At 38.9% G+C, this 25,000-nt stretch overlaps 1 protein-coding gene across 10 annotated transcripts in view; it reads left to right on the top strand.

Annotated features, from left to right (window-relative positions):
• OSBPL5 (oxysterol binding protein like 5) overlaps positions 1 to 25,000 on the top strand; it is a 1,550,034-nt gene that overhangs the window by 288,612 nt on the left and 1,236,422 nt on the right. For all 10 annotated transcript variants that reach the window (XM_044059004.1, XM_044058998.1, XM_044059002.1 and 7 more), the window contains exon 2: positions 19,544 to 19,663. The gene's annotated coding sequence lies outside the window, so the exon portion shown is untranslated. The remainder of the gene's footprint in view (positions 1 to 19,543; positions 19,664 to 25,000) is intronic.

Consider the following 25,000-nt stretch of genomic DNA (forward strand, 5'->3'; position numbering starts at 1 on the left):
GCAGACACTGCCCTATAAGGAAAAGCCAGTGCATACAGGGAACGGCCTATCATCACTAGAGTCGGTCCATCTTTATGTGTGTATACAACAGCTCTCTGGTGCTCCCTCCTCCCCATGCCTTTCAGGTCACCTTTAAGGACAGAGCTGGTAATGCTGACTGGGATAGAACCTTTTGATTCCAGAATTCATATAGAAGTTGAGAATGGGCATGGGCTTAAGGAATGATGTCGCACTACCACCAAAAAAAATTGAAATCTAATTTGTTATGCCTGGGGGGAGTGGTGTAGCATGTGTTGCAGAAGACTTCTGAAATGTGGTGTGATTGTGTAAATGATTTAAAATAAAATACGTTAGGTAATGAAATACAACATATCATGGTGGTATTAAAAAATTAAAGCACAATTAGCTGGTATGACCTCATATGTTGACGACATTGCTTTAATGTGATAGTCATAATGAGGAAGTGGCATAAAAATGCTGTAAATCTATAAATTATGCTGTTTATTTATAATGGAATGATGTATATAGTAAATGTTCATTTAAAGAATGACCTGTCCTTCATTATACAAGTGCCATGTGAGCTTTAACATCAACTTCAACTACTACCACCTGGTATATGAATGCATTTTACTGGTGACAGAGGTAGAATTCATAGTTTTCAAGTCTTTCAACATCAAAGGTAAGTAGGCAGCCTGGTCTTATGTTGAGCTCTGCTCTACCTGCACAAATAGTGGGTGCCCGGACAGTTCGGATATTTAATTTAATTGTCATGACTGAGTATATATTCCAGACAGTGTTAACAGACTATAAAAGACTGCAGATCAGAAAATAGCGTGGGTGTGGGACAAAGAACTAAATATATTAAATGGGTATTTAGTCTTCATCATAGCGTAGCAGCTTTAACTGTAATATAAAAGAACTACAAGCTTTGGAGTGCTGCAGTAACTGCCTCAGGGGATAACATATCAAAATTATAATTATTTAAGTTAACGGAATGTGCTTTATATAGAACGGTGAAGCATAGTTTGAGTAGCATAGTTCACGAACACTGGCTTGCCTTTCCATTTTAATTAGTGTAACATCTAAAATGAAGGTCACTGTGTTCTTATTCTTTATTTTGCTCTCCATCTGGGCTCTTTACTCGCAGCATTTTATTGCTTGGATACAGAAATAATTTTCACATCAGTTCCTCCTGCCAGAGATCCATGTTCCTGAGTGCCATGAGATGAAAACGCAGAACAAAAAGGTTGTTCCAGATTTTTCTTCCTAACTTATATATGCATCATAAAGAATTTACTGTACCTTTTTTTTTTTTTTTTTGGCAAACCATGAATTTCATGCACCTATACAGTACAATATTTAATTAAGTCTGTCTGGCAGACCTTTATTTGTATGTTTGATAAGATGATTTGACTAAGGACTTGTCTTCAGCAGAGACCCTGGTGAAAAAGCTCTAGTACACATTTAAATTAGAAACATGCAATTACAGTTACATATTTATATACCAAAAGGCAGTTAGTATAAAGATATATATTTACACAGGGAGAAAGGCAACCACACAATCCTGTAATATTACTGAATAGATCCCCCAAAATACCTGAAAATTTCAAACTATTAGATCTAGTTCATTAAAACATTGCATATTTTTGGATGAGAGAGTTTGCCACATCCTATAATAAAACTTCTTCCCTAAACTAATTAACATTTGCTGGGCATACTGATGAATTGCCACAAATCATTGTTGTCAGCATTAACTCTTTAAAATAGAAGACTTGGGGGGGTCATTTAAATAGCTGCATTACCATTAATTACAAACATAAGAAAAGAGAAACCTAAATGCTGTTTGGTTTATATCTATCTTGAGAATATGTTAAGTATATGTAGAAAATGTTAGCTATGGTTAATAACTGCTACATTCAAACTTAAAATGTAACAGTATATGTACTATTATGTAAAATCATCACTCTTAAACTAGGTCGAAAAACAAGAAAAAGTATAGGCGTGCCTTATTGCAGTTGTACATTTACTTATTTCTATTAATGATGTTATTTCTGAAGTTATTGAAGATATGCTGATGTTATTTTGTAATGTCTCTGTATCTCTGGATTATTGGGAAATCAGGTGCATCAATTCTGCACAGTTATTACACCACTAAAAGTAAATAAATAACATGGCAGGATGTGCTTTAATCATAGAGTGCCATCATACGTTGAGCTGTACTAGGGAAAATTAGCATCCCTCACAACCAAGAGATAACAGAATCCTTTAACAAGATGTTGATCTCTAAAGCTTTCTTTTTCATGAGTAGTATTGTTGCTTTTATTGTTTTTGTTAAATGCATCACTTTCTCAAGGTCTGTGAGCAATTATCAGGAGAGACCTAAGGTTGTGTTTATACAGAAATGAAGACATCTTGTATGAGCAGTAGAACTGCCCAGATTTTATGTTAAGTGCCATGGGATCTGTAGCAGCCACGTAAGCTACCACCACCTCCAACAGACAAACTGAGCAATCAGCTTTTGACATTCTTACTGTCCAGTGAATGATTGAAGAACATAATAACCACTGTGAGGCATTATAATATGTTGTGCCATTTTTGTCTGCATTGTGAGCCTTTAAACTATAAAGTGACACAGTTTTACCTGTAACTAGAATCTTCTGCCACTTTCTAAATACCCCATTGTGCTTTCCACCAACACAAATCTCCCTGCCCCTATTTAGTGGATAAGCACATATAAGATATTCCACAATTATGATTAGGATTAAAGTACCTGAATGTATGTTATATCTTTGAATACATTTCATTGCCAGTATTTTCTGTAGTTATAACCTCACAACATCATTATTTATATATTTCTGTCAGTAAAATTACATTACTTGCTGTTGCGGTTTTTGCTGCACAGAATAATTTTTAGACAAGTCCCCCATTTTGCACAATGTTTATAATTTATAATTAATGATCCTATCACTGTGTTGCTGCAATTTTTTTGTGACTATTTCCACATAATCATCACTGAGCTTACTACTCTAGTTTGTTAAAACATTCACATTTTCCTTTTACCTCAAGTTTTCTCTTTTCTTCCCAACTTTATACCAGCTACTGGGTGTTTCAGACACCATCATAGTCATACAAATTATGGTTGCTCAAAATGCTGTGTTTGGACATGCTTTTCATAGAAAGACACTACAACTGCCAATGTAAAACTAGAATGCAGTCTCCCCACTGTTGTTCCCTTCTTTGTCTAACTCTGTAATCCTAACAACATTATTATTCTCTGTTATATTTATGCTTTGTATATTTTCTCTTGGTCGTCTTCCTTGTCATATAACATAAATTATATTATATGCTTATTCAGAAATGCTAATGTGGTATTCTTAGATATATTTTGCTGCTGTTTTATTCTTACTGAAATTATTACTGAATTGCCGTCACATGTATTAAAATGTATAGTAAATTGTCACAGCAAGGGGCTTTTCTTCCAGAGCCTCTACTGATAATTGGACAGTGTACTTAACAAAATGTAAATAAAATACAGCTGTAAAACTGAACATGAACTAGGCTATAACAGTGATTTTTGCCACTTTTAAGCTAGTTATAATGTCTTTAAAAATGGATTAATTTTATTTTTCTGTATATGATTTGATTTTAGTTTGAAGTCTTACTGCTGATTTAATTGCATGTATTAAACTTATCAGCTTGCAAACATTATATCTCAGAATACTGTTGGGACTTTTCTGCCCCTACCACCTCTCTGAATTGACTCTGCACTATAGGCTAACTTCTTGCAAAAGTTACATAGATAACTACGCAGCAAAAATAATAATGTTGAACAAAGTGTACTTTATTAGAGATTATTATCATGTTTTGATGTGCACTTTTAGGTATGAGTCAAAAAGTGAGTGCCCTATGGTCCTGAAGCATGTGATAAAGTGCACCTTGGAATGTATTATTCTGATTATAAAATGGCCCCACAGTGCTAACAAGTATTTTGTTTTATCAACAGTAATATTATTGATTGCCATCATGGCTAGTTAGCTTTCAGCATTTGAGATTCCTGTTGCTTATCATGGAATCTACTATATCTAATCACAGTTACAGCATTTTCTGTTGATGCTGCTGTCACATGATACTGGATTAATCACCTGGTATAAGTTGTGAAATTACTCTGCATTACCCGACAGGAGTTATCAAGTATAGGACATGATGCGTGAAATCTCATTCTTCAGTTAGTATTCTCGTGAGATTTGTTTTATCCGTGGTCTCCGTATGAATAAAATCTGTGTCAAAGAAGATGGCAACCATATTAAAATGTCTGGCTTGTTCTCAACATAAGTGCAAAAAATAACCTTCTTATAGAGCATTTCATAACTTCCCTTAAAATTAAATGTAATTCTGTAGACAACATTCAATGAACAAAATTAAAGACATGTCAATTTGCATGCTTTTTCTTAAATCAGAGACCAACAATGCATTTAATAAACAAAAGATCTCCTCTGCAAGAATGGATTATGTACTACATAATGCCATACTGATCAGATGTGACACATTCTTTGTAAACATAAGAATACCAGGCAAAAGAAGTTAAAGTGGTATTTGTGACCATATTCTTACAATCCATATTGTAGTGTGCTGAATTATTTTTAAGTAAAAGTTTCATAGAACTGCCTAATAAATTGTCAATGCCGGGTTTTATATTTGTCTAATTGTTGGTATAAATAATACAGTTTAAAATTGTTGCTTGTTAATAACAAGGAAATAAAAGTCAATCAGTAACTTAAAATATAAAAACACCAAAAGAGAGTGGCACACAGAACTTTGGCCCTAACTTATTTAAAGCACATTGACGTGGAATAACTTGCATCAGACAAGACCCAAGCCAAAGGCAAGTTAGACTTGTAACAGATACAGGTGGCTATTCTTACCATATATGCAAATCTTGGAACACAGGTTAACTGGGTGACCAGGTAAGCCCACTGGATGCACAGTCTCTATTCAAGAATGACCCAGGATCAAAGTTAAGTGACTTGCTGAGAGTTAAGTACTAGGCAACTGAGGGTTGTAGGAATCAAAATCTGGACTACTGCAGTGTGTAGTTGTAACAACATGTAGTCTTAAACTCAGAAGCAACATGCAATACCATGTTACCACTGTACATGGTATGTACATTAATCTAAACCATCACTTTTATTTTTTTGCTTTTTCAGCTGCCACCCATTCCTCTTCCTTCACCAGGTCTACTGTACCGACATTAGCCTCCTCCAGCCTCAACCAGACCCATGTCCATTGCTGTGAGGAGATGAAGGATGCTGGTGCAGCATTATACTGTTGCTGCTGCTGGGGAGTATACCCTAACCCATTTCCACCCTGCAGCAGCCTTGCAAACTCTGCAGTTCCTAACTACAGGAGGTGCATACATGGCTCTTTGCATGTGCAACCTCACAATCAATTGGCTGCCTCCTCCCCCCAAGGCTGTGCAAGCTGGTATCAGCAGCTCACTCTTACCCTCCCATCCAGTCCCTCTAGCACCCAGGCAACTAGTGACTAGTTACAGTTGGGTCATCTGTGGTACAGTTAAAGGCTCTGATCTTCTGTGCCAGGGACTGGACCTTAATCAATGTCCATATTGTTAGATCAGAATTATCCTTTAGGCAAATATAGGATTAAATGGCAACGTAGTTCATAAAATGCAAGTTGCAGACAGCATATGCTTTGTTAGTATAAAACAGGAAATTTATGTCATGTAAATCTAGCTACACCATTACTTTAGGGGGCCATTGTGTGCCACTAAAGCAATGAAAATCAATTTAAAAGTTTTAAGTGCATTTGAAAAATGATCCTAAACTGATTTGTTGGGGGTTGGAGTTGAACTTTAGAAATTATAGAAATATACTGTAAACAGCAGGAGGCATTATAGCAGGAAGTTCAAAGTTTAAAATCTCTATAACCTAAGCAGGAGATAAACCAGTGGAAATTACTGATGGATAAAGACAGATAATATTTACTTAGAGGAGCAAAAAGCTGGAGATACCTGAAAGTGTATCGAGAATGTGATATACAGTATTGCAAGAATGTGCATTTTGATTGGAGTCTTGTGATTCATCTGATGTGAACCTTTATCTAGGACACTTGTCACAGTCAAGGTGTTTTGCGACATCTAGGATGGTCACAGTGTTCTAGTAAAAGTGTATATATAAGACATGTGAGAAAATGATAATATAAAGTGCTCGTGCAGTAGTTTGCAGGACAGGCTGTAGTGCCATCAAACAAGCTCTGAGTAGGCGAGGGGTAGGGGCAGCCCATTTACTTGAGTGAGGGCAAAACGTGCTACTGAATATGGTGAAAAAGAATAAACTGAAACTGCATTTTGTAGTATGTGTCAGGAGGCAAGGGGCCACATGCCAGGAGACTTGAAGTGATGCGGGTTTGTTGGCGCCTGGCACCACGGAGGAGAGAGACAGCGGCGTGCAGCAACCTTTGGAGAAGAAATGGTTAGAGGAAGGCTATATTCTAGTTATGACTCTAATACCCTTTTAGCCTGACTGGTCTACTCTTTGAGTATCCTAGCTTTACTTAGCCAAGTCTCAGTTGATTACATAGCTTATTGTTAAGTATGGCAAGGTGGAGAAAAGGAATGGAGAAAGAGAAAAGGGAAAATGGAAACGGAACATTAGCTTGTATGTGTTGACTATTATCAGCTGTACTGATATGCACATAATGTACACCTTTTGCAAAATGTATAACAGCTTTCTCTGAATCTATCCAGTTGTCAGAAAAATAGTATATCCCATCCAAGTAATTTCTCCATGATGCTTGGATTAGGATTGCGTATGCCATCCCTACTCCTGCCCTCCCCCCTTTTACTTTCTCTACTTCAGCCACACTCTCCCCTCATCTTCCTTTAGCTCTACTACCCCTCCCCCACTCTCTCTAATTCCTCCACTTGCATCCCTAAGTACTATAATCATTTCCATTTACTCCCCCTTCTTCCCTAGCTACACTTTACCATATCCCTTCCTCCCCTGTCTTCCTCACTAAACCTTTTATCTCTTTCAGCAGTACTAATTTCTACAAACTTCAGCAGACCCTTCCCTTCCTATTCTACCACTAATGCCTCTATCCCATGACCCCCTTATTAGGCTCCAACACCCCCCCATGTCTTCACATTTAATCACATCTTTAACTAATACTGTCCTCCCTGTCATGGTAATTCCCCTCTACTACACTGTATCCTATTCTAGACACCCCTCTATCTCACCTGTCATCCACTATTGACGATCAAACTTAGCTCCTTCATCTTTTCCCTCACTGCTGTTCATTACCTCACCTATCACCTGTTCTAACTCTCTTCCTAATTTTTCTTCTAAAACAGCCTTTTACACCTGAGTATCTCAGGAAAATACCCATAAACCTTACTAGTAAGTTAGCCTCTGTTTACTGATAAAACATAACTCTACTTAATTTCCTTTATTAAGGCAACTTTGCTCACCATGAAATATTCAGTATCTACCATATATTGCTCACCTTCTCTTTGCAAAATTTGTGTCTGCAATTATAATTTTCTTAATCTTCTTTGAAAAATGCCTTTATGCTTGATAAGTTTCTTGAGACAAGTATGTGGCTTCACTGGTCGCTCCCATTTACTGTCTATGTATTATGCTTTGTTGATAATTATGTAAATGTTTATCATATTTTAAACTATGTAAATTGTTTTTCTTATTGTTCTTTCAGTGGAGCTTTTCTCCCCAGGTATCTGCTGAAAATGGGTTTCCTACCTGGTCGGACTTTCCCAATTATGAAATATCAAATAAATAAATAAATAAATGAGAAACAGTTGATGAACATGATGAACGGAAGTGGCATTTGGCAGATCCCTGAGAGACTCAGACATGACAGATAATTGGTAAGAGGGAGCCTTTCGCCTTGATGGCCACATATCTATCTGTTAAGTAACTGCAGAACTATGGTCAAACCAAAATTAATACACTTCCTCCATATTATGGCCTTCTGTACTAAAATGCCTTGTACAGATCTGCAAATATAATGGCATTCAGTATGCCATTTCCACATTGTGTTTAGACATCTGTGCTTTATAGAAAGAAGCTAAAATTGCCAATGTAAAACTAGAATGCAGTCTCCCCTCTGTTGTTCCCTTCTTTGTCTAACTCTGTAATTCTTACAATATTATTCTTTTCTGATTATGGTATATTGTGCTTCTTACCAAGAACTGACCTCAGAGGTTTCAAATCCATCCTGTATCCATGCTACTCTAATCACAATATTTCCCCTAATTTTCACAGAATGAGCATCTTGCTGGCCAGTAATGGTTTCATTTCTGTAGATTTCAGAACTTCTTTTACCACCTTCAGGAATGGTGTGGCATATGCTGTTTTGGTTATGTTGCATTTACTCAACTGTAAAGAGTTCTCTATTACGTGATCGAAGAGGCTTTTCTTCGAACATGTAATATTCAAGCCCAAAACATCAAAAACACTAAACCGCAAACAGCCATGTCTGCGAATTTTTTCCTAGGGAAAAAAATTCCGTTGGCCGTTCTCACAGTTTGTCCTTTTCACCAACGTTGAGCGATCTCGGAGTTGGTATATTTAGTTAGGGGTTGTGGGGGGGGGCAAAGCCCCCCACTTGATTAGGATTGGGAAGTTTGTGTTGTTTGTTTGCGGCCTCGTGAATGTTTTCCATAGGAAAAAATTTGTGGATGTGGCCGTTCGCGGTTTAGTATTTTCGATGTTTTGGGTTAGAATATTACACATTCGAAGAAAAGTCTCTTTGATCGCGTAATATAGACCCCTGTAAAGTGCTCAGACTGCATCAGCCTGGATAGTAAATCTTGCATTAAAGATTCTGAAAAATAACCTAATCTTGAATGGTCATCTGCCAGATATATGACTACTGTTCCTTCTGTTGGCTTATTATGCTAAGTAAATGATTGGTATTTGGGTACTGGTCCTTCAATTTTTGGAGTTATTCTGTGATGTTGAAATGTTTCATAATGCTTTTTTTTTATTTTATTCTATAAAGGTATGGTCGCTTTTACATTATATATTAGTTTTTGCAACTGTTGGCATATTCCCATAATGGTGGCTGTTTGAAGTACTGTTTTAGCAGGTAGGAAGACATACTGTGCTTTCCGTTTGGGAGAGAAGCTTCTGTTTGCAGATCATATTTTTTTTAATATTTTAGTTAGAAGTCACATCACCTTGTTCACCATATAAACACAACAAACATATCTGAATTCATTTTTTTGAAATGTTGTTTGATTTGTAGGTTTGGAACTTTTTCTGTTCAGGATCTTCTTTTTTAGCTATGTTTGAATCTATCTCTTTATTTTCAGTGTCAGTATGTACAACTATTAAATTAGAGACTTCATAATTAGGCACAAAGTAAAAAAAAATAACTGAATGCAGATGCTAATAGGGCATAATGTAAGAAAATTTAGATGAATGATCCATAAAGTCAGATAGGGAATTAGTAGAGCTTTTCCAATATTTAGTTTCTTGGGACCTGGATATTTTTCGAAATAAAAAGAGTGAGGAGCTCAGTGCTTGACCTCTTAGTAAGTGAATATATGTGACGTTGGTTTATGGGAGAACTTGGGTTACAGAAAGCGCACAAAAGGTGGTTTTGATTCAGCTGCTTTTGGTTACAATAGTTAGGTGCCAACAAGCAGCTGGAGTACATTTGACTTCCTCTGCCTGTGAGATAATTTTAATTGAAGTATTCATCTCTGGATTGGCTGGATAGAGCAGATTACTGTTACCTTAAGCAATTAATGTTTACTAGATTTACTATTAGATATCTATTATTTTAGTGATTGGTAGGAAAGTAATATAGCCTGAAGATGGGTGGCCTAACATTGATGTATATCATTTCTGTCTCATTTTATGTCTGACATTTGGAGTCATCCAGCCAAATATCAACACCAAATCAACAGGCAATGGTGGGGTTTAGGAAGTGTCTGTCTGCACTTGGGGAAGCAGCAACAGTCTGTTGCATTGGAGAAAAGTAAAAGTGGGACTAGCATAGGGTGGGCGATAAGATTTAGAATGAGAGGTGAAGGATAAGGAAGAGATAAATTAAGGTGCAGATGAAGAGTAAAGAACAGTGGTCCTATGATTGCAGTAACTGAATACCTGTAACAGTCTCTAGACTTCATTCTAGCCTTGTGTTGACTTTCTCCCCCATTACTGTTGTGTGGTATCTACCACACATTTAAAATACATTCTATATTTTAGTAGCTTGGTTTTTGAAGTGTTGCTGATGTCTTTCTATTCTCATGTTGCAGTATTCATAACTGTAGGGAGGTTGCTGCCAGCAGCACCGGACATCCGAACAGTATACCATAGTCTTAGCAGCAGGGGTACATGCGACATTTGATTTCAGAGCCATAAATCCATGTTGGCTATAAAGGAGATGTCTGCACATACCCACTTCAGAACTTTTCTGCCTCAGTGATCTTTGGACCTCTGATCGCCAGCTTCAGAAAGCAGTTTGCTCGTTTGACAGCCATCGGCTACAGATAAGTACCCTTTGTTTTTTTTATTAATTCCTTAGCTTTTCAGATGTACATGTCAATTAGGAAGGGGGATGTGGTTGTGGAAGACAAATTCCACACAAGGACATGCATGATAAGTGTTTGTTATGCCTAGCGGAGGTCCATGACCATACGTCTTGTGGCATTTGTAAATCGTTTGTGCCTAAAACTCTTTGCAGCTGTCTGGCTGCTCTCAAACTCTATCTCGAGAACCAGAGACTCAGGCATCTGGCATTAGGTATGGAGGGTGGGGTAGGTACTTCCAATGAGCCACCTAGGAAGAAGGCCAAAAAAAGTTAGGCCCAATGCCCATGATGCACCTCAGGAGTCTGGTGAGACTCTCAAGGCAGATGTTAGCCCAGGGTCCCATCAGATGTCTGTTTCAAAGATGGAACCAGAAACCATAATGGAAGCTTGCCCAGTGGAAACACTGAGTACATCCACTGACGTTTATCAGCCATCAGAACCTGTTGGTGAGGGGGAAGCACGGCTCATGGTGTCAAGGGGCCTACCCCTGCTTTGCAATCCTCCCAGACAGCCTCTTAATTGACCCATCCTTCATCTCCTTTGAAGAGAAAACAAAAATTAAAACTTACAGAATAGCAATCTGCTCCTGGATGGGAAGTTTTCTCCCAAAATCTTTTCAGGGCATTCCAGGCCTTACAATCACAGGTACCTTCACCTGCTCCTACTCCTGTGCATGCCTTAGAAGAGTCTGAGGAAGAATACTCGTCCTCTGAAGACTCCCTTACTTACTGCTCTCAAATTGAATCTTCCAATGACTTCATTATCCCTGAAGAAGAGGACTCTATCCATCCTGAATCTCCAGGGGAAGAGTTTTCCTTTGGAGATACCATCGCTGTCATGAGAAAACACTGCAAATGGTAGGCCTCAGATGTCTCAGAATCAAAAAAGAGGTGTTTTGAATTACTACAGATGAATCAACCCTCACCATCTGCAGTCCTTCCCTTGCTTCCAGCCTTTCAAGATGCCTTTTTTGGCTGCTTCACAGGCCCCTGACTATCAACCCCCAGCTTCTAAATGCCCAGACAGGTTCTATAAAGTTCCTTGGGACACTTAATACCTGTTCAAGAACCCTCCTGCAGATCCTGCAGTCATAGCAGTCTCAGCTGACAAATTCTCTAGACAGTTGCCTTCTGCTTCTTTATTCCCTACTGACAAGGACAGCAAGTTTATGGATAGGCTAGGGAAGAAGGTCTGTACTTCTTCCACTCTTGCCATCAGAGCCCTAAACTATCAAACCCACATGGCCAGATTTGTTCTAGACACCCTTTCTAAGGCTTCAGCCCTCATACCTGATGTACCAGACTCACTTAGACCCAACTAAACTCCCTTCTCTCCACTGCCTCACAGCTGATTAGGCACTCCATTAAGTGCAGTTACAATGTGGTGGAGGTCTCTTCAAAATCTGCAGCCTCAAGCTCTGTATTGCAAAGATACTCCTGGGTGAGGCTACAACCTCTCCCTATGGATGTACAAATCAAGTTGTTGGATGCACCACAGATAATAAGGCCCTTTTCGGTGAAGCATTTGCAGAACTCCTCAAATCCATGCAAGAAAAGGGAAAGGAGTTGCAAAATTTAAAACATTTACTGGTCTCACCTATCTCTAGGTACCATAGAGACTATCCTCAAAGGACTTCCTTTGTTAGGAGGCAGTCATCTCATTCTGTTCCCTCAGGCTAAAGGACAGAGGCAAACTAGGAAACATTTCAGTCCTAGAACCTCTTCCTCCAGTAATAACACTCCCTTTCAGAGGCAGCCTGACCAGGACAGAACCCCTCAACTGTGACTCAAACCCATTACCTCTCTCCACCCCCCTGTCCCTTCACCACACCCTCTCCCTATCCTCCTGGCGGAAGATCACCTCAGAAGCCAGGGTCCTCTCCATAATGCAAAAAGGTTATTTTATGACTTGGTGGGCTCTTGCCCCCCTTTCAGGGGATATACCAGCCCCCACAAGCCATCTCATTCTTTCCCCGTCTATTCTATATCATCTTCAGGCCAAGGGCACCATAAAAAAATGTCCCACCACAGCAGGTAAACAATGGATTTTACTCACGAATGTTTTTGGTCCCAAGAAATGATGGTCCTTGGAGACCATTTCTGGATTTGTCCATACTCAACCCTTATCTCAAGATTCACACCTTCAGAATGCTCACCTAGTAGCTGCTGTTGCCCCTCATTCCCTACCAGGTCTTTATGATATCCCTGGATCTGAATGGCACCTACCCTAACATTCCTATTCACCCCTGCTACAGGAAATTCCTATGTTTTTCAGTAGGTTCCTTGCATTTTCAATTGTCTGCATTACCTTTTGGGCTCTCCACAGTTCCCAGTGATTGCCCACTGCAGAACACAGGGCATTCACATATACCCATATCTAGATGACCTGTTAATACTTCACCATGACCTTCACACCCTGCAACATCACCTACACCTGGTGACCAGAACCCTGGCAGACCTGGGGTTCACTGTGAACCACAAGAAGTCCCACCTGACCCCTACAAAAGACCTAGTGTTTCTAGGGTGCAGGATAAGAACCAACAAGATGGCAACTTTCATTCCCTGCCAGAAGGTAAAAGACCTCACTCTTTACCTTCAGATGCTTCTCTGTCTTCAAACACTTTCAGCCAGAGAATTCCTGAGAGTCCTGGGCTGCATGGCATCCTTGACAGCAATGCTTCCTCTGATAAGACTGCATATGAGGAAGATCCAGTGGGTACTAAAGACTCATTGGAGCCAACATTCTCATCTTCTGGATATCTCCTTCCCCTTACTACTGTGCCTGAAAAAGAGTTGGAATGGTGTATTACAGCCATCAATCTCAACCAGGGCATGCCCTTACAGTTACCCCCACCCTCACAGCAAATCTTCACAGATGCTTCAGATCTGGGTTGGGGGGCTGTTTTACAACACCAGCAAAAACAAAGCAAAGTGCAAGGAGAGTGGTCTCCATTCAGGCAAAGGGACCACATCAACATGAAAGAGATGAGGGCCCTTTACTTAGCACTACAGGTCTTCCAACTAGCCCTCCTACCAGGCACCTTGAAAGTAGTCACAGACAATATGATTATCTTGTGGTACATAAACAAGCAGGGGGGACAAGGTCTTACCCCCTTTGCAGCCTAGCCATACAGATTTGGTCTCCAACCTCAACTTTGCGAATTCACCTGAAAGCAGTGTACATTCCTTCAGCAGAGAATGCAATGGCAGACACTCTCAGCAGAACGTCTGCATCCTCTCATGAATGGATGCTTCATAGAGAGGTGTTCCTAGATCTTATACACAAGTGGGGTATTCCTCAGGCAGACCTGTTTGCCTCCTCCCAGAACAGATAGATGCCTCTGTTTTGTATGAGGGATCCACATCCCCAGGCCTGGAAAGTAGATGCCTTCTCTTTCTCCTGGGCGGGGATGTACCTTTATGCCTTCCCTCCATTCACACTGATTCAGAAGGTCCTCCTGAAGATTCAGAGGAACAAACTAAAAGTCCTGCTGGTGACTCCCTTCTGGCCAAGACAGCATTGGTTTCCCTTCTTCACCTTTTAGCCAAGGGTAATCACCACAGGTTGCATCACCATGTAGACCTACTCACACAAGACAGAGGGTCTCTAATACACCTTCAGGCTCACTTTATGGATGATAGGGTTCTGATCCCCTTCAGGCACCTATACTCAGAGGACATGCTCAATGTTCTGCAAGAGACCAGGAAACCCAGTACTAGGAGAAATTATGTGGGAAAATGTAAAAGATTCTCCAGGTGGTGTCATAACATCCAAAAGGAGCGTTGTACTCTATAATGGGTCTAATGAGAGCAGAGTACAGGGGAACAATGACCTCTTTTTTTTCCTGGATGAGAACCCTTTTCTGATGATGTGTGCCATGTAGAAGGATTTCCTGACTACTGTGGCAATGTGATTATCAAAGGAGAGACTACTATCCACCTGAGTCCCAAGGTCTCTTATCACACCTTCAGCATTAAGTGGACTGCCGCCTATGTGGCAGTTCATGGGAACAGAGTTTTTTCCAAAGGGAATGACAATGCACTTTTTGGCATTGAGCTTGAGGCCATGGCTCTGACACTAGGCATCTGTCTCAGTGAGGCCCTTCTGTAGGATGTCCATGTCATTTGGGGACTCGATTATGGCACCTAATTTGCAGTCATCTGCACACTTCATCAGCCAGAGGCCCTCTGTGTTAGCCCATACTTCAGAGAAGTAGATACCAAACAGGAGAGGACCCAGGACTGCACCCTGTGGTACTCCACTTGTCACTGGTCTGAAGTCAGATTTGTAGTCTGCAACTTTTACAGTGTGAGTTTTGTCAGTGAGCCAGTTGGCGACCCATTTTGTGATTTATGGATTTAAACCCAGTTTAGTGAGTTTATCTATAATTCCAGAAATATGTTTAAAGAGTAACGATAACACCTATTGTCTTTGTAGCAACCACACATTTGTGTCATGGCCCAGTAACCTAGCAGCTTAGACCCAAGTTTCCCATAATTCACCTCATCCTTTGTTGGTAGGAAGTTGGCTCCAAGTTGAGGCAGTCTCGGTAAAGTTTTTCTACCTAGCCTTTTTCCCAAAGGACAGCCTTACCAATAATAGAGCTCCTTGATTTGGTGATCTTAATAGGTAATTTCAGTAGCGTTTTTTTTTTACTTTGGCGAAAGAGGGTAGTTTTCTTGATACAGGAATTTAAAGGTAGGAGCACTAGTAACAAGGTGGCTGTTATTTGGGGCCATGTGGTGTGTCACTCAGATGATCCATACTATCATAAAGCCTTCAATTCCTCAGAATTATCACAATTTTCTAGAGTATTACCCACATAAAATTACAGCACCGCCTGAATTTCATCATTCTCATCATTTATACATACATAAAAATATGTTCCATTGTCTTTTTCTTTGAATAGTAATACCATCTCCTATTTATGTATCTGCCTGTCTTTGTTTTATGGCAAAGTTCACAAACCTATACTGAATTGCCCATCACAGTGTTACCTCAGCAAATAAAATCACCAGCTTGTGGCGTGCCAGTGTATTGCCTGTACATGAATGCAGTGTCACACAAAAATAAGGTATTTGCTATCTTTTCTTCAGATTGTGTGCTGAATGGTTCTTAATGGTGCACATGCACCACTTTGTATAACAGAAACTTAAAATGATGGTAATCTGCTAGGTTTATGATTATTATTTTTTGTTGCAATACTGATATAACTGCTAACTTGGGGATGAACCTGTGTGCTCACTGGAAGAGTCATATTTCTCTTTATCCTTTGTTTGACTTTTGTATGACAGCTAGATCATTTGTTTCCAGTTTATTCATGTCAGCCTTTTTTGTTCTGTTTAATCCCACATAACATTTGACATCCACATATTACAAGAAAGCAGACAGACAGAAAGTCTGTGTCAACTCAACAGTAGGCAGATGAAAATGTACATCTGCTGAGTCTTAGAAATTCCATTTCTGGATATTTAACAGTTTTACAGGCCCACATAAGCAACTTGACTTTTTCTTGGCAGCTGTAAAATAATAGGTTCATATGTTGGTACTAGGCTATCGGCCCTAGGGCCTATACAAGCCATGCCATAACAATTCCCTGAATATTTCTTCCTACAATATTTACTTCCCTGGACCCCTATCTAGTAGGGCGACTGACATGATCCCCGGGGTGAATTTCCTATCTGTTTTGAGCTTTTCCATACAGAGCTGGCTATTAAAGAAGAGTCATGCATGTAAAATCAGATCTAGGCACTAGCAAAGTATCAGCATCCAGGTTTAAGCAATTCATGTAATTAGACACTTAACCCTTTGTGGGCTAGCAGTATTGTTTAGTTTGCTTTTTTCGTCTTGGCAAACGATGTTTATTTTTTGGGTGAAATGATCATAGTTTGCATTTCAGCTTCTAAAATAAAGAAATTATTTTACTAGTTATATAGTATTGTAAGGCATATTTATTATTTACATTTTCTTGCATCTTAAGTTATGGTTGTCATTCACACATTATTAAATCCTGTTTTGGAAATGGAACTAAAATTCATAATGGCATAATTCAATGAATTCATCTCAAGCCAGCAGGCACTGTTTAGTTAACTGCAATTCAAAATGCAATATTTCACAGTTTCAGCCTGAAACTGCTAGAACACTTAATTACATATTTCATACGCATGGAATATGTTTCATATGAAGTTTGTGGCATTGTCTTCAGATGAAAATCAGACTTTTCTTTCCATTAAGTTGAATGCTAGGAGTTGAATCATTATCTTGTCATACAATTACAGCTGTCTGCTGCCAAATGCATCCAGAAGAAGAACTGCCCGCTGGACTGCAGACAACGTCTTTGGTAGTGCTGACAGAGAGATCACTCAGAAGTGAATGTCTGTCATGTACAGTCAGTGTGAACCACAGTGAAATGGATGACACAAGGACCAGCAGCAGCAGGTGCTGTTCATTGCACTGGTGCATTGATTGCCACTGCCACAGGTTATATTCCTAAACATGAGGGGTAAAAGAATGCCTGCAAAAGTGCGCAGCAGGGCAGCACTCAGTACCTTAAAATCTGCAAGAACTATAAGGAATTCTTGGAGTAGAACAAAGTAGTAGGACATGGAGAACTGCTGACTGTGAATTCATATTTATAAGTGGAGCAGGTATGGAGGATACAGTGTAATGTGAAGTTACACAGCATAGCAGCTCATGTGATCTATAGTGAATAGTGCGTAGTGTTGTAGGAGGAGTTATTTTATATTACGAGACTGCACAGCATATCATCCTGTGAACCCTTATTATTTGAAACAAAGATGGTACAGGAGGCACTGACAATTTAACACAATGAGAGATATCATAGCAGTCTATGTGCTCTTCTTATTTATAGTACTGTAGCCTATGCTGGAGGGGTGTACAGCATGGCACCTGTGTGCCCTAGCTATTTAGTAGTACTACCTGTGCCGGAGAGAATTGTAGTGTAATACAAAAGTGCATAACATGGCAGACTGTATTTTCTAGTTATAAGTGGCATAGTTGGCACTGAAGAAGTAGCACAGATGTTACATAAACACAGACACTTATGCAGCACCAAATACCCTGCTTTACAATGGCATACTAAGTGTCTAGACAGCAGTGCACTATACCATGTGTAGGGCACATACTATTACAGCACTATGTACCCTACGTCTGAGTAGCATGCAGGGTGCTTAGGGATTGTTGTATAATATGGACCCTACACTGCACATTTGGGTTTGGGTGCATTGCTGCATGATACAGCTTGAGAGAAAGACAGAGAGAGAGAGAGAGAGAGAGAGAGAGAGAGAGAGAGAGAGAAGTATATGTAGCTAGGGAAATAGGCAGCAGTGATCAGTGCAATTCAGAAGGTGTCTGTAAGAATCACTGAGCAGTGCAATTCCAAATGTTTTTGAATTATATTGTACTTATTACACATACCTGCTCATTAATGTTGATATGTATCTAATTGTGGTAATATAGTTTGTGATTTATATCAAAACTATATAGTCTGTCCATGTTACAGGTTGTTTTTTTTTTAGCTGTACTGATATCACCTCAATCTACCGTTGGGTACTTGTTGAAACTGTGACCCTTAGTACTGCAGCATTGCAATCTTGAAAGAGGAAATATATAGTATGTCTAAGGTAGTGTTACCTTGGGGTATTGCAGTTTTCCCTCTACTCTGCGGTACAGTGATCTTGTTGTTGGTATAAATAAGTAAGGGTGTGGTGGTGCAATCTGTCATGTTTGGGAGGTACATAGGTGTCTAGCCTAGATACAAAAGAAATTGAAAGGGGTTTTAAAATCCACTGTTTTCTGTGTAAGTCACAGTTTATTTTTTTAGTAACCAGATATACTTGTTCCCACACTTCACTAAAAAAAATGTATCCTTGCATATGAGCTACTTATGAAGCTACTGTTTTTCAAAACAAGAGAAGACAATTTATGGGTGACGATGCAACTAGATGCAGTTAGTGGTAATATATATGTGTTTGAGTGTGTGTGTGTGTGTGTGTGTGTGTGTGTGTGTGTGTGTGTGTGTGTGTGTGTGTGTGTGTGTGTGTGTGTGTGTGTGTGTGTCTGTGTGTGTGTGTGTCTGTGTGTGTTTTGCTTTCACTATGAGTGGACAAAAGTGAATGAACCAAGGATCAGAATCCCTGAAATGCCCTTGCAGAAAATAACTTGCCAATAAACACTTTTTTAAGTGTTTTTCAGAGGGGCAAGATGCCTTGCACTACCTGATGTTGAGGGTCAAGCCCCCTTACCAGCCAAACTTATGCATACTGACTCTAAGGTCACACTTACTCAAAAAATGGGGAAATTCCCCCCAAAAAGTGAATCACGTACAGCTTCATCCACCAGTAGGATAATTGTCTGTATGTCTAGTAATGAGCATAACTGTCTCTGAGTTGTGACAGCAATGTTATTCATGTATAAAGTTCCACTAACTGCATATGTCTTGAACACCTCCTCCCTACCTGGTGCACAGTAATGTACTGGTTTTACAGCTTAATGTGCAATTGCATTTTTATTTCTGCACACTGGCTTGTGCAGAGATCTGAACTGAACTCACCTGTCTGCCTATGATATTAGTTTTAACTGTCTCACTGATGTTTAATTTTTACATTTTTTTTTAATCATCCTAGTGTTTGCCTAAGTTTTTCAAACTATTCTCATAGAATATAGTTTTGCAAAGTGGTAATTTCTTTCATTTCATTTTCTTATATTTAATGGTGCATTTTTTGCCACTATAATTAATCTTTGACATCAAACTGCCCTTCTGCAATACATAATGTCACTTAGTGCTTTCCACTTACTGGACACAAGAAACGGGGCAGCATGCATCTACATATCTGAGCTGTAGGTAAGTGCTAGTTATAAATTTCTATCGTGCTAATATTTGAAATATTGAACACTGAACTGAAAAGTAACTTTATCTCTGAATTTATAATTTGACTTTCTCTCCAGGTTTGAGGTCCAAAGGAAGGCCTTCCCGCTCTATGCACATGCACAAAGCACAGGTGAATATGTGCTAAAAAGAAACAACTGGAATTGTGTTCTTAAGAGTATCTTGCTGCTTTTGATAAGGTAAGAGTATGGAAGAATTTTTCTAAATACTTATTTAGGAATAGTTAGAGTGTTTTATAAAATAATATTATTAGAATTAAGTTTTATTTATGTATTTGTTTACATATTTTTGCTTCACTAAATATAAAACTTGAATGCTGTAGTTTCTGTATAAATGCAAATGTGAAACAACTGTTATCAGAAAAGCATTTAAAAACTGATTAAAAGTGTTTTAAGAAGCAGCCTTTGTCCTTCGTAAAACAATGGTTCTGTGTACTGAAGGTCAGAATGCAGAGCTGTTACTGACTGATAAAATAGATTCCAGCCTGAAAAATCCTGCAGCCCATATTATTAGTGACTGGCTGAGCTAACTGTTTTGGGACTACAACTTACATACTAGCACAATGGTTCAGTAAAAGGATTAATAAACAAAGAAGCCTGATAGCTTTCCTTTAAAAGTAGAAATTTGAGCAATTCTAATTTGTCACTTTAAAAGAAACAGCAATACAAGTGTTCAGTTTGGTGATTATATGATTCTAATTAAATAGAGTCCAGTCTCAGATGCAAGTGATCAAAGGAAACTGCCAAAATAATAACTATTTGAGTGGCAGTTACTATTCCATTATTATTTTTCCTCAGGTAGTGATTCAGGAAATCACTTTAATTGCAAAGTGTTACTGACGTCTTCCCCCATAAACAGTGGCGTAGCTAGAGTTTGTGCCGCCTGGGGATGTCTTCCTCCACCCTCACAGAATCATTGTCAGATAGGGCCCCCCCATACACAACCCTCCCCCACTGCAGCCATTTCAGTGTCCCATTACTTGGCTATTTCTCCCTCTTTACCATAAACACTGTAATGTGAATACTGTTTTATGCTTTACTTCTACAATGAGTATTTGATTTTAATTCAAAACTTTATTTTAAATTTTATAGCACAAACACTGATAGGCATCTGATAAACAAAGCAATACAGTCTCACAATGAAAACAGACTTAGCATTAAAACTTCTCATCCCTTGAAACTCACATTTATTAAAACAGCATTGAAACCCACAATCAAAGAAAACTTATCTGACCAGTGGTGGATAAAACTTAAAATCTGGGCTGTTTTCAAAATATAGGCCCCTTGGCATACATATTTAGGACCATGCAAACATACATGTGTTCTTTGAGTCACCTTCCTGATTGTATTAAATTATATTCCTTGTACAAAACAGCACACTTGTTAGAGCATGTTTTAAATTTATTGTTTTAAACATTTTTCCAGTAAGCAATGAAACAAAACGTATTAACCAATAATGACAAAACTGCCCAATTCAGGACATTTTCATCATTAAAAGTCTACTAAAACTTCTGTCATTACAATCCACCAATATCAGTAAATATGCACAATCTCTGTGGAAGTAAAAGACATCTAAATAATTCCACATTAAAGAGATCTGTAACTAATGAAGAGGTTGCTGCTTAGCAAACACCTTTATATTTTATTGTTTCTTCAACAAATAAAGTGCATGTTGCCCTTGAAGAATAAATTGCTTATGTTACATTAAAAAATGATAAGCTGGTAATATTACAACAGGGAATGACTGGCAAACTGATAGGTTCATATTTACTAGGTATCTCCTCCAAAAGAGGAAGCACTCAGGACTGCAGCATCCACACCCTTTAAAGGACAACACAATACAGTATCAGCAATCCATCTACATACTATAAGAGTAGGACCCACAGCCTTCTGCATTAAAGGAAAGTATACTACCTGTTGTGCCACTAGCAATGCTTTTAAATATTTTAGTACATTAGTGGTATAATTTGCTAAACAACTGTTGCACGTTGCAAACAGACTTGTCAGACTTGACATAAGCAGCACTAAACAACTCTTCTCCTGAAGCTCCGGCTCCTTGTAAAATACACTTAATACTCAGCTATATCTCTCAACTTTGCAGAACAAGAAATCTGGAAAAAGCCAAAATTTATTGGGGGGGGGGACAAAGGTCCAAAACCAGGAACACATTTTAATCATTGCTTGTATAATCTTAGATTGTTGCTAGAATAAAATGTTTTGTGTTACCATGCATTTCCTGAAAGATAGTAAGACTGAAACTTGAATAGCTGTCATTATTTACTGAATTCAATATTCACTGATTTGCCAGAAAACCACTAATTTTAAGAGGAACAGACCAAAAGTGTGAGCCAATTATTCCAGACATTTTGTAAAAATCTAGACAGTTGAGAGTTGTGGACTCAACTCCTTGAATCGCAAGTGGTGGTAGGGGTAGATAATCCAGGCTCTTGTTTTTTGTACCTAAGGTACAGGGTTTGAGTCTGAGTAACCCTAATCACCAGCTATCCCTAACTGGCTCCGAATGGAAAGATGATCAGTCAGCAAGCAAAGGAGAGTAGTATTGTTGAAACTGAATTCATCTTCAAGTCTTGGTCAGTACCTTCATGAGGTGGACCCTGTTTTTCACAAAATCTCACCAAGATGACACTGATATATAGACTGCATTTTATACAGCATATATCATGGACAGAAGTAGGTCAAAAATTAAAAAAAATAGCTGGGTGCACAAGACCCAGGATAAAAAAAGTTCCCAATCTTGGTAGACACACTAGTGCCAGGATGGGAAAAAAATGACAGTGTAGAATTGTCAAAAATACAGAAACATTCCTACTATGGGGCTAGGCCAGGCCCACGGGGAGGATGGTCGCCACTATAGTAGAAGGAAGTACCAGTCCACAAAAATCACAAAAACTGATAGGTCAAAGAAGAGCCATAAAGACATTAGAGTGGACTCTTGAGGATAAGAAAGAAATTATGTATTGTTGCTATTATGCAAAAAGCCCGGAATTTCCAGATACAAGATACACAAAAAGATTAAGAGACAAATTAGAGGAAAGAAAAATACGTCCACAAGAAAAACTGTCAGAAGCCTCAAATAAAAATTTGTGTTCATTAATACAACAGATTTGTGAAAAACATTCTATAGACCAAGAAACTTTGATCTGTTTGGAAAAAAAAAAGCATCTGAAGAAGTCCAGAAATATAAACAACAAAACCTAGAGATTTTTGAAAAGTGTAAAAAAGAAATATGGACATGGGAAAGAAAGAGAGATTTGATATGGTACAATACAAAAAATGCACCCCCAAATATATTCAAAGAGAAATATAGGCAAAGGCATCCAGATATGAACAAATTTACAATAAAGAAAATAACATCACAAAGAGGGAATGTAGAAAACAAGATTAGTAAAGTAGAAGTTAAAAAATAGAAGCTGAAGTTATAGAGTGCCTGCAAAGTGAAAGATTTGGTATAGAAGGTGTAACACAGGTTACATCACAGCATGATGGAACGAGTCCCCAAAGTAAGGAATAATAGGAAGATCAGGAGACATCTGAAGAAGACATATGGACATGGGGAAGAAAAAGAGATTTAATGCGGTTCAATATTTATGCAAAAGAGAAAGCAAAACTAATCAATACAAAAAGAACAGTACCAAAGATATTTGAAGAGAAATACAGGCAATGGAATCCGGACATGGAAAACTTTACAATAAAAAAAATAAAAAGAAAAGTAGAAAAGAAAATTAGTAATGGAGAATTTAAAGAAATATAAACTGAGGTCATGGAGTACCTGCAAAGTGAAGGATTCAGTGTAGAAAATCTAACCCAGAAAGCACCAGCACCATGGCAGGATAGAGCACTAGACATCCAAATTAAGGAGAAATCAGTGGAATAGGACCCAACCAGTTATTTGCCATACGAAAATATTTTGGTGTCTTCCACAGGAAACCAGCATAAATGTTCACTTGAAGCTGGACAGCAAGGAAAGGAACAGAAAACTGTGACAACTCTGGAGAAGTCAATGTTGAGGAGTGATAGGCCAGTGAGTCCCTATATGACAGAACAACGGATGACACAAGATGAAATTGAAGAGAATGTGCCATAGGAAGATGCTATAGAACTTTCTACAGAATGCCCACAGAAAATGGAGAACAAAAAATGTGCCCTCAGTTTAGAAGAAATGAGCTAAGAAAATAGTTGCTTGATTATTAGCCTGATGGATCTGATATGCAAAGCTATGGAACGCATCATCATGGAACTAATAAACAAGGATATAGGGACTCTCTAAACTCTGGATCCTACACAGTTTGGTTTTGTGAAGGGTAGATCATGCTTGCTCAACTTGGTCGGCTTCTTTGAGTCAGTCACCAGAGCTGTGGATGAAGGCAGGGTGGTTCATACAGCCTACCTTGATCTGGAAAAGCCCTTTGATACCATTTCCCACTCACTAAGTTAGGCATCAGCCTCTATATCACTAGGTGAGTTGCAAACTGGCTCATAGATAGAATCCACAGTGTGAAAGTAGCTGACTCCAAGTCAGACTGTTGACCAGTCACGAGTGGAGTCCCACAGGGTTCGGTCCTGGGTCCTCTCCTGTTTCGTATCTACTTCTCTGAAGTCCAGGCCAACATGAAGGGACTCTGGCTGACAAAGTTTGCAGACAATTGCAAGTTGGGAGCTATTACTAACTCCCCAAGTGATGTTGACATCCTCCAGAAAGGCCTCAATGAGACCAACGACTGGTGTCAGAACCATAGCCTTAAGCTCAATGCCAAAAAATGTGACATCCCCCTTGGGAAAAACCCAGTTCCCTTGAATTACCACATCAATGGTAGTCTACTGAATACAGAAGGTGTTACAAGAGATCTAGGAACACAGGTTGACAGCAACCTCACTTTTGACCACCACATTGCCACTGTAGTCAGAAAGTCCTTCTATGTGGCACATCTCATTACTAAGGGTTTTGCATCCAGGAAGAAAGAGGTCATTGTCTCCCTCTACTATTCCCTCATTAGGCCAATCATCGAGGACAATACCCCATTTGGCATGTAGCTCACTAGACACCTACAACAACTGGAGAGGCCATAAAAGTACCTCACAAAGAGGATCTTAGGGTTTAAACACTTGTCCTATATGGACAGACTCAAAAAAACTCCAACTATTCTCTGTCTCATATCACCTACTTAGAAGTGATCTCTCCTTGACTTACAAAGCCATGTCTAAACCCACTTTGTTAGAAATGCTACATCTAAAGGAATCCCAATCGCTCCACACCACATGGTCCAGAGACCTCAACCACATTACCACAATCAACAGAATATGCTGGAGGGACAGGTTCATAACCCAGAGACTGCCCGTGCTATGGAATAAACTTCCCATACATGTCAAACAGAGCACCTCACTGGCCCTCTTCAAGAGAAATCCTATGGACTAGGCTGTAAAGGCTCCAGGGCCATTAGCTTAGTATACACCTATGAACCTATTTAGTAGAGATAGATAGACATAGTAAGATCAATG

The sequence above is a fragment of the Protopterus annectens genome, chromosome 17.part0 (genome assembly GCF_019279795.1).
Source record: "Protopterus annectens isolate FY-2018-M chromosome 17.part0, PAN1.0, whole genome shotgun sequence".
Taxonomy (NCBI): Eukaryota; Metazoa; Chordata; order Ceratodontiformes; family Protopteridae; genus Protopterus; species Protopterus annectens.